Below are 10,372 nucleotides of genomic sequence, written 5' to 3'. Positions count from 1 at the left end.
ACCTCATCTTGCTCGTCCGCCATTTTTGTTCCTCAAACACACGCGCAGATTTTCGTCCGCCGCCACCCGCGGTCTTGCTTCCCCACTTCCTGTTTGTGACCGTTGCGAAAGGGTTTCCTTGCAATCAGCGCTGCGGTAGGGGAGGGAAAAATCAATACTTTGAATGTAACGAGTAGCTGCGGAATATGGGAATGATTTATGTCGGAACAGCGAATGGGGGGGGGGGGCGATGATGTTGGCATTGTGTGTATGTTAGACCCTAGAGGAAGAGCTAAAAGCCTTTGCTGCTCTTCTTCCTGGCACCACTCATCGCCTTCATCTCCCTTTCAGTTTTTTTTCTGCTTTCTATCTGACACCACCCTCGTCCCGCTCAATTACGATGGGACGTGCTGGAGTGGAGCAAGTTCTAGAGCACCACCAGCTATAAACGGCATATACTGTAAGCCCCCCCCACACACACACACACTTCGGGATGAATGAGAGCATGTTAATAAGACCGTACAGTCGAGGGGTGGGGGGGGGGGGTCTCGGGATTGAGAGGGAAGCACGAGGCGGGAAAGAATGTGAAAATGAAGGAGCATAGCAAAATTGTGTGTGCGCTTGCTTTAGTGCAGTGGCCCCACCTACCCCTCCATCCCTTAGAGGAGGCAGTCCCAAGAAGAAGGAAGAGGAAGAGGGGAGGGGTCGGATTCCCCCCCCACCCTCCCCATTGACACACAAACATCCACTCACTTCTTTTCTGGCTCATACATGCATTCCACTCCATGAGGGGAGCAGCGGCTGAGGAGGGAGCACACGCCAGCGTCTGCAGGTGTCCCACCCTGCATCTCCTCTTCCTCCTCCTCCTCATGGATGCTTCATGACGGTACTATTCCCGTTTTTTTTTTTTTTGTTTATCCTCTTGTATACTTTCGTCTGCCCGTAAAGTTTGCCTCCTGCATTGTTGGGGATTTCCTCTCGTGGGTCGCCTAATCGGTCAGCATGCATGCGGTGGTGGCGTGTGGATGTGCGGGTTTCCCTCCATGCTTGTTCACTTTCTTGTAACCTGCATTTGCTTGTATGATTGGATAAGTTGTAATTTTAAAAAACCAAAATTATGTAGAGCATGGCTAGGCAATCTATGGCTCGTGGGCCACATGGGGCCCGTGGAAGTGTCTGATCTGTTCCGCTATCTGAGTCAAAAAAATGTGCAATCAGTTCTCTTTGTTAAATTTATTATGGCCATTTTCCCTCATGTACTTGAATGATCTATAATGTGGCTCGTGTATACAATCTGCGCATATTCCCGGTGCACGTTCCGCTGGATATTTAGCTTGTTTGATGACGTGGCAAATTTCATGTAGTTGTTAATAATTGTGTGTCCAGATGCATTGAAAAGAATGAGCCAGTCAGACCAGTGACTGCTTGCCTCTAAAATTGGCAGGCACCCAATACTCCCTTTGGATTACAAATCGGACTCCACGTGTCGCCCACGGACAATTCTGCATGCTAGCCAATTTGGTAATTGCGGTATTGTTGTATTCTTTTCAACTTTGACCAACGCTAACCCGAACCCCTTAACTTGGCTGATGTTTTCCTTCCATATGTTTTGTCGCCTAACTTTATTGATAATGTCTCTATCCGGCCTTTTATATTCTAAACACTCCATCTTTACCATTAAGATAAATTCAATTTACAGTATACAAACATTCTTTCATTTCCATATGCACACATCCCTTTCTTCTGCTCACCCCCCCCCCCACACAAAAAAAAATATGCTCCACCCCCTCTCTCCGAAATCACACATGAGCTTGTATTGACCTGCTAATAGTATTAGCCAGGGAGCGAGCGTGTGGCAGCAACGGGGTCAACTCCCTCTTGGGTTTTGGATGGTCAGCCCCTCCGGACACGCTCTGGCCCAGAGAGGTGGTCATCCTTCAATCTTTTATTTATTTATTTTTACAGCAAAGGTCACAAAAGTCAAAGGGTAATAAGTTTAACCCCCGAAGGCAGCAGGAGTCAGGGGTCGCCAACAAGGCTGTAGCGAGGTTTGCATCATCAATCAGTTGGCCCGTTGCTCATATCGATGCTCATTTGCATGTGTTGCTAAGCACTGAAGGGTTGATACGATCCGACATATGGACCAAAAAAAAAAAAAAGATTTGGTTGTTTGGGCTAACTTGGATGATGTTTGTTTTCCCTTCCGAAAGATAATCCCCAAAGCGCAAATATGGAACCCAACATGAAGGTTGGGGTTTGTTTTCGCACATTCTACAAGCCACACCCTTTTCAGCGCCATGCGGCATGAAAAGGGAACCCCGAAAAAAAAAATAGGCTCGCTCCATCATTCCTTTTTTTTTTACTACCGTTTTCATTTGTTAAACTGAAACAATTTGGGCCTTTTTGGGGAACGTTTTTCGACTATTTGAGACATCCATTTATTTTAAACATGCAAATGCTTTGTTGCAACACTCGAACGATGACCGAAAGAAACTCGGCAGCAATATTCACGTCCTGTATCCTATTAATCGAGTAAAAACAAATTGTACAAAACTCTCCTGTTCCAAGTAAGTGCTGTACAAAGTGCTGTAACTAAATACTATTACAAAGTATCCATTTATCTATATCGGGGTCCAGCCTGGGGGGCCATTTCCAACCCCGCTATGCAGTTTTTTCCCCCCCCTTGGCCTGTATCAGAATGGTACCACAAAAGGCGGGTGCCGAAAATAGCACACATTTTTTTCTTCCTTCGAAATGAAAAATAGTGAAGAATTTCATTCATTATTTTGGTCAAATTTTTACTAGAAAATGTTAGAAGAGATGAGGATATTTTCCTTTTTTTTTTTTTTTTTAAGAGTTGTAAAATATTATATATAGTCCCTTAAAACGTCCACTCAAAATTCTTATTTTCTGATTAGTAAGATGTTTTTATATAGTAGACGGAGAAGATTCTCTGAAAAATTCACCAAAAATTCATAAATCATGATTTGGGAGTACCACAATGTGTAAATGATTTCCAAAGCACTTTGTTGCGAAGAAGACGCAATTCTTTTTTGTCACCGATCACAGCGAGATTTCGACAGTTTTGTTTTTCGTCAAATATGTTAAACCACTTAGCTACAACGACAAAATTTTTCAGCGTCTTTCCTACTCCACCCCAATCTTCCAATTTTTTTTTTCTGTATGAGGCCCCGAGTGGAATAACTTCTTCCATCCTCGATCTGGATAGATACTCAAGACCTCACTGCGGATAAGTGCATCCCACCTTGCTTGTGTTTTAGCATCTCTTGATGCCTCCCCCTCGCTTGGCCGACATTAGCTGGTTGTCAGCATTACGCTGGGCCTAAAGCCAGACCATGGAGCCCAGTCTCGGCATTTGATGACGGGAAATCAAAACTTATGGAGCGGAGGGGAGGGTGTTGCGAAATAGTGTCATCAAAATGTAATGTTTTCTTTTTATTTGTGATCCAACAGAGCCAAGATGGAAGTGAGCAAGGTTGAGGTCGCGATTGAGCGTCGTTATTAAAAGGTACGTCTCAGCACTGGATGTAGACCGCATGTTATCGCATTTAAGTGTGGCGGGGAAGATGTTTGTGTTGCTTGGTCAGCGCTCGCACAGACAGAGAACATCAATCAAAAAAAAAAAAGAAATGCACATGAGGCACATTGTCCCTGTAAAAGTTTGGAAGCTCGCAACTGAATCAGCAGGGCCAAGGAAATTTGAGAGTTTTTATATCATAATATTTTATATAGAAAATTAAAAGTATTCCATAGAAATATTAAATAGCTACTGGAGCTTCTGTGATTTTAGTTTTGTAAGTTATCCTTTTTATTTTGTAGTCTACGCGTTAGGTAGGCGAAGCTTGTTTTAATCAGACGGCATTTTCATTTTTACGAACTCAATTTATGCAAAATTATGATTCAAGTAACATTTGTCATTTGAACGGTTCCTCTGTAGTTTGGTTTATCGCATGGCAGGCCACATCAAATGCTCTCATGGGGCCGTATGTGGCCCACGGGTTGTCGGTTCCAAACCCCTCGTGTAAAGATTATCTTTTAAGAACAATCTTTGTATCCATTCTTACTTAGAGGCGAGGTGAACGACTTCTGAACAATTTAAAGTCATCAATGCATGTTTTTCAAATGTGTAGTGGGAGAAGAAATCAAAACTACATGAGTCCATCTTGTGGGTACTGCCCATCTGGTTTTGAGAAGCTCTTGTCAAGACCTTGGATAATGAAAAGCTGGCTTGTTTGCGTCACGCAATGTCGCAAGTGTGGCCGGGTGGAGGGCGTGTGACAAACGGCAGGTGTATATGCATGCGCCTGCAATGTCGATAACAAGTCGGTGATCAATCGCACGCTCAAGGTCTTCCCGGTTAGTTTGATCAGCTGACGGGTTCACGTGCATTAGTTAAAATGACTTCGATAATATCTAGCACAACTGAATCAACATCATTTTTTTGTAGAAGGAATAAGGTTAGCGTACTGTTTTTTTTTTTTAAATTTATTCTTTACTTCCCTGAATCATTAGACATGCCAGATATATTACTTCAAGTAATCATTTCCACTGCTAATTATTCTCCACGCTTGCTCGGGTGAGACTTTTAAGAGGTCAAGAAAATACAAATTAGTGAGGTTTCTCTGATTTCATCAAAATAAAACGATCCCCCGCAAGCATGAACAGTCTAATCAGTCATTTTTAAAATACCATTTTAAAATGTCGTCTTAATTTCCGCGTAAAGTTCCCGGCTTTGAAAGATGTCACTATTTGGCACCCCTACTTTAATTTGTTCATCGATACGAATGCTAATTTACAATCGTGGTATCAAAAGCGAACACGTGGCCTTGTCCTCTAATAGCGCTCGGCTGTTGTAATGTGCACAAATGCTCTTTGTAAAGGTCATGCGCTAACTGCTTGTACCCAATAAAATGCTCATTGAGTAATCCTGTGAAACGGCACTAATTTAATGTTGGACTTTTTGCCAACAGCCTGTGTGCCGTTCCAGGGGTTATACAGTACACGGGGAGAAAAAATCTAATAAAAAAAAATCCCCCGCAAATGGAAGTCGCCGTCTGGCTTCCCGTGACGCTGGGGATTCCTCGTAGCTTGCGGTCAACCACGTGCTCCCGTGTTCAGACGCGAAAAAAAAGAAAGCCTCGCTGCTTTGTCTGAGGTGAAAACAAGGTTATCAAGTTTTGCATTTGATTGTGATGGAATTTGGCGTGGAAATTTCAAAGTTGAAAAGTTCCCATGGGATTTAAAGATTGAGTTTGTGATTTGGAAACATAAGAACACTTTTGTCATATTTGTTAAAATAGACATTATGACTTGAGAGCAGAATATGATTTAAATAAAAAAATCTGACACCTCTTCTTAAACCTCGAATTTGATATGGAGTACAAGAAACCACCGCCCTCGAGGAAAAACAACAAATCAAGTTGCACAAGTGTGCACACCCTTAAGTTTATGTCAAGAAAGAACTACTTAGATTCAAACTAAATGGGAGGAGTGCATGGACTGATTTTTGTTTCTAGTCAGTTACCTGAACAGTGTGGCGGGAATGACATGACCCCGTGCAGTTTCCTCTGTCACATCAACTCTACCATGCGTCAACCCGCTCGCTTTCTCCATTCATTTTTTTTTTTCCCCTTCGCTCCCCTTTCACTCTTTCGGCAGGACTCCTAATGGTAAATCTAGGAGCGGTACAAATGTCACATCAGTTCACGGAGATGCCAATTGTTTGTAGCCAGTACACACTTGGCAAAAAAAACGAATAGAGAGATGTTGTCATGGGGTCACCAGAAGCACCGATGTCAGTCATTTTTATTCCCGGCCAAATTCTCATCACGTTTTCTCTCTGAGGAAAATCATACAAATGCATCATGTCATTCGATTAAGTTTCATTGTTTTCCAACTCCAAATTGAAGTCTCCTTTAGGCAAATGCTCTAGGGCTCCCTCTAGTGGTATACCAAAGAATCGCTGTCTAAATGCAATTCAGTTATATTTAACTTTTAAATTCAATACATAAGTATTTCATTCTAAAAACATACACATTTATTGAGGTACAATTTTATTTCTCACATGCTTGCAATACATTTTGAGTCATAAGTAGTTTTATTACGATGTGTAAACACTGTGTTGATGTTCAATCCTTTTGATAATATTTTTAGGATTAAAACCACGCCTTTTACTCAGTTCTACCCTACTTAATATTAATGAGGTTGTTAATGATTTTCAGGGTCATAACGGCCCTCTGAGGGTAACCCTAACTACAATGTGGCCTGCGATGAAAATGAGTTTGACACCCTTGGTCTAAAACATTCACATGAGCTCTGATGTGCTTCCCATCTGAATCACACACCCTCAAGTCCAAAAACTGGAGCGTCAACAAACAGAACAATATGGTGCATCAGCAGGAGGCCCCTTCCAGACCTGTTTCATAATTTGGGCTGGTCCGGCCATTGTATTGGCCTTTCTTTGATAAATTTACCTCCAGCTGATGCAATGCGTCAGTCTTTTTGTTTGGGCCCAAGACAATTGATTGTGCAGCGGAGGTCCTCGGGGCCTTAATGAAGTGCTAAAGCGCACACATTGCCTCCAGGGCACCGGGGTCATTTTATTGCTCTTAACGTTGGCTGACAGCTAACGGAATGGACACCCGCTTTTGAATGGCGCCTAAGACTAAAGTTCATAGGATGATATCATTACCGCATTGTTCGGACCCATGTACACGCTGAGGTCAGTAAAGCGTAAAAGAACTGTCAAGACGGAATCCCTCAAATATCCGTTGAGTCGCAGTGAGAGACTAACTGAGGGAGACAATAGATGTGAGCGGCTCGTCCGTAACGAGTTACACTAACACGAGAGACCATACTTGGATGAAGTTTTTGGGCCTGATGATGGCCATAAGTATGGTTTAGGAAACTATGCTAATACGCTAACTGTATAGCATTTTGGGCCACACTTGGATGAACTCTCTGGGCCTGATGATGGCCATTTGTATGATTTAGGCAACTATGCTAATGATATAGCATTTTGGGCTACACATCATTAGCCTACTTGCATAATTGCCCAAGTCACTTCTGAATGTTTTTAAAAACAACAAATTCAACGAATTCACCTTTTGCCGATTACCAAACCTGAATGACTCGTGCTGTTCAGTATTTATTTTAAATCATTATTTATTTGATTGGGTACCACAACTTACACTACTCTGCTAAACTGTTTGAGGGGGCAGTATTTTTTTTTGAGGGGGTGGGGTGCTGAAGATTTTGGGACAGATGGCATTTAGCTCTAGCTGTGCCGAGCTCAGTGGGACCCGAAGCTTAAGAGGTTAGGCCTGTCAAAACCACTCTGTTCATTTAGCGCCTAACAAAGTCGGGACTGTCAGCCTGTTCCGTTTAATAAACTTAAGATTTTGCTTTTGTTAACGTCCGAGCAACATTTTTTTCACAACCCGGTGACCCCGACAATATCCTCGAATGCCCTGTGAATTGTCAGGAAGGAAAGTTTCAAAATATGTGAACAAAGGGTTGTTTACAGATTTTTTTTAAAAGTTCAAATTGAAGAACTCAATTGTACTTTAAATGTATCGAGTTCTTCTACACTTCAAAGCTTTAAAAAAAAGGATTCATGGAAACCATAATAAAGAAATTGTAATTGGTTTCAAATGATGGTGAAAATATAAACATAACACCAATTCAGTTTGAAATGTGACAATGGACAATATTAATATTTGATGCTGGGTGAGTGCAGTTGAGCTAAATAACAATTCTCCCTACATTAAATATAATAAATATGACTGAAATAAATACAGTAGATGTTTTGGTTACAGATCACCACAAGGGGGAGACATACTGCAGTATCTAGTTATTTTTTACAGTGTCCATAGACAGTATAGGAGCAGTAGAATCACCTGCCTTTACTCTCCTGTCTCTGTGCACACAAAAGTTAAACAAATGTTCATCTCGTCCTCTTTTCTCAATTTGTTTCAGTGTTTGCGGTGGGTCAAAGGTTGAAGACTGGTGAGTGGTGACCTCACAGAGAGGCCACAGTGACATCTGACCCCTAAGCGGGCGTGCCGTTCAACCCTGGAGGATACACCTCAACAATGGCCAGGCACGTGCCTTGCCCTGGTCACCATGGTAACAAAGGACCTTTCGGCACGAGGGGGCGGTGTTAGGCCGGGGATATCGGTCATAGCTGTCCTTTCTTTGTGATCTGCGTTAACCATCTGCTGCCAATTGACTCGGATACGTCCTCGCCACCATTGACGTGGCCGACTGGGTAATCTCTGCAGGCAACTGTGAAGGTGCTTTTTATTCTCACAATCACCTGGAGAGATTCTGCAGTTTGCCTCACAATTGTGGCCTTATCGTCGTCATTAGGTGTTTCGAATATTTTGCCAACCTCATAAGTATTCATTTTGACTCAAAGAGTTGTTAGAAAATGAAGCGATGCATCAGCTTTGTTCAAATGCTTCCAAAAAAAGGATGAAAATGGCCCAGAGGGTTAAACATAGCTGCATTTCCCTCCTCGAGGCTGCGTCTTCGCCTCCTCTTGTGTTATCCCCACTGTCTCGTCCCGCCTCCGTCCACATCTATTCTGCCGTGTTTTGGTGAAATCTCAGCTGGCAACTGTGAGTCGTTCACTTGCTCCTCTCACAATGGCCTCTGGGATTATGCTAAACGCGGCGCCGCGGCCTCTCGCTCTCCCGCGCCCATCGAGCGGCATCAGCGACGCCCTTTCTGCGGCGAGAAGACCGCGGGCCCTCAATGAAGATGTCACTGCGATTACACAAGAGCCTCTCACCAAGACCTGTCTGCTCTTCCTCACCACCCTCCTTCCCATTTTCTGGGGTTACCCAAAAAAAGTCTTTTGAAGCGCAGCCTCTTTTCATAATGCATGCCTCTCTCGGATTTGCATGCACTCACTTTGCAGATGCTTGCGCTGCCATCTTGACTTACAGTGATGTGGACTGTACACTGGGGCCAAATTTTCCCATGGCCATTAAGGTGCTACACACTTTAAAAGGTTTTCATTTTTGCCAATAATTGCCTTAGCATAGCATTAGCATAGAGGTGGATAAAGGAGCCCCAAAAATTAATTCAGAGTAAAGTGTAGTGTAACAGTGGTTCTCAAACTTTATGTACTACCTCAGAAAAAAACTAAACATTTTGCATTTTATCTTTTAGCAATTAGAAAAAAGTATTTAATGCATTATATTATGTCCAATACATTTTAATTTGATCAGTATGCGCTCTACAATTTCCTTTATAGCACAAAATATGCCTTCGAACACGTTTTTTTTCAATTAAAGTCCAATGTCACTTGGTCCACCAGCAAGCCAGACTGAGTCCTACAGTTGGGCCTCACGCCTCGAGTTGAGAACCGGTTCGTTTTCTTCTCCTTACTCACTTGACGATGATGAGATGAAGAAGAACTTTCTGATGTGGATGATACTGCATCAGGAACTGATTGGCTCACTCTCCAAATGCCAACAGTACCTGATGCATTGCCTTCAGCATCGAAAGAAACGTCGCTAATGGATCACCCACCCATGGAGCCACCCATTTTTTTGCCCCCAGCTCTCATTCTTGGATGAGCAGGAAGTGACCTCATGGCAGCAGATGTTCTTGTAAACTTCCCAAAAGCTGATGACACATCACTGGCCTCGACCACCTGCTGACCACCCTTAGGAGAAGGTCAGCATTTGCATGACACAAGCCCCCTCCAAAGATGATGGAGGAATATTAACAAGATCAAATTATAATAAACAAAAATGGGTCAAATGTTTTGTTCTCGAATAAACAAAACTCGTATTTGCAAAATATAAAACTTGAAACTGAAAATAAACGCGTTGAGCTTGAAACTTGAAAAATGAAAATAAAATATTTAAAATAAAAATACTTGTATGGAAAGTTTTTTCGAGTTGAAAATAGCTTTGCTTCACTTTGGTAAATGTTTTGGCTAAAATATTTATTTTCAGGTTTCACCTTTTATTTTTCAAGATTGTGGTTTTCTTTTTTTCTCAGTTGCATGTTTTATATTTTCAGATTCACATCTCTTCTTTTTCAGGTGCAACTCTTGTCTTTTCAAATTCAGTTTTTTTTTCCAGGTTCAAATCTTTTTTTGAATTGCACACTTTTGACTCGAATCTGGCGTGGGGGGGGGCGTGTCACTAGGCGTGGAATCACGAGTGACAGTTGAACAAGAATGCTTGGAACCACCCCCAGAGACAGCGTCTGCAGTACCACAAATTGTCGCTGGAGGACGCCGTTGCAGTCTTTTACGGAGGCTTTGCTTAATAAAAAAAAAAACTTACATTTATTCATTTAAAATAGGAATATATCAATTTAAAAAATACAAATGTAATAAATGTACTATAGA

The 10,372-nt window shown here is 42.2% G+C and overlaps 1 long non-coding RNA gene across 1 annotated transcript; it reads left to right on the top strand.

Annotated features, from left to right (window-relative positions):
* The first annotated feature begins 725 nt into the window (after nucleotides 1–725).
* Nucleotides 726–10,012, top strand: LOC119134624. The gene is made up of 3 exons (XR_005100378.1): nucleotides 726–865; nucleotides 3,454–3,508; nucleotides 7,978–10,012. It is a non-coding gene; the product is annotated as an uncharacterized LOC119134624 (long non-coding RNA).
* The last annotated feature ends 360 nt before the right edge of the window (nucleotides 10,013–10,372 follow it).

This window comes from Syngnathus acus, chromosome 15 (genome assembly GCF_901709675.1).
Source record: "Syngnathus acus chromosome 15, fSynAcu1.2, whole genome shotgun sequence".
Classification (NCBI taxonomy): domain Eukaryota; kingdom Metazoa; phylum Chordata; class Actinopteri; order Syngnathiformes; family Syngnathidae; genus Syngnathus; species Syngnathus acus.
This window is presented reverse-complemented; position numbering and strand designations above follow the sequence as displayed.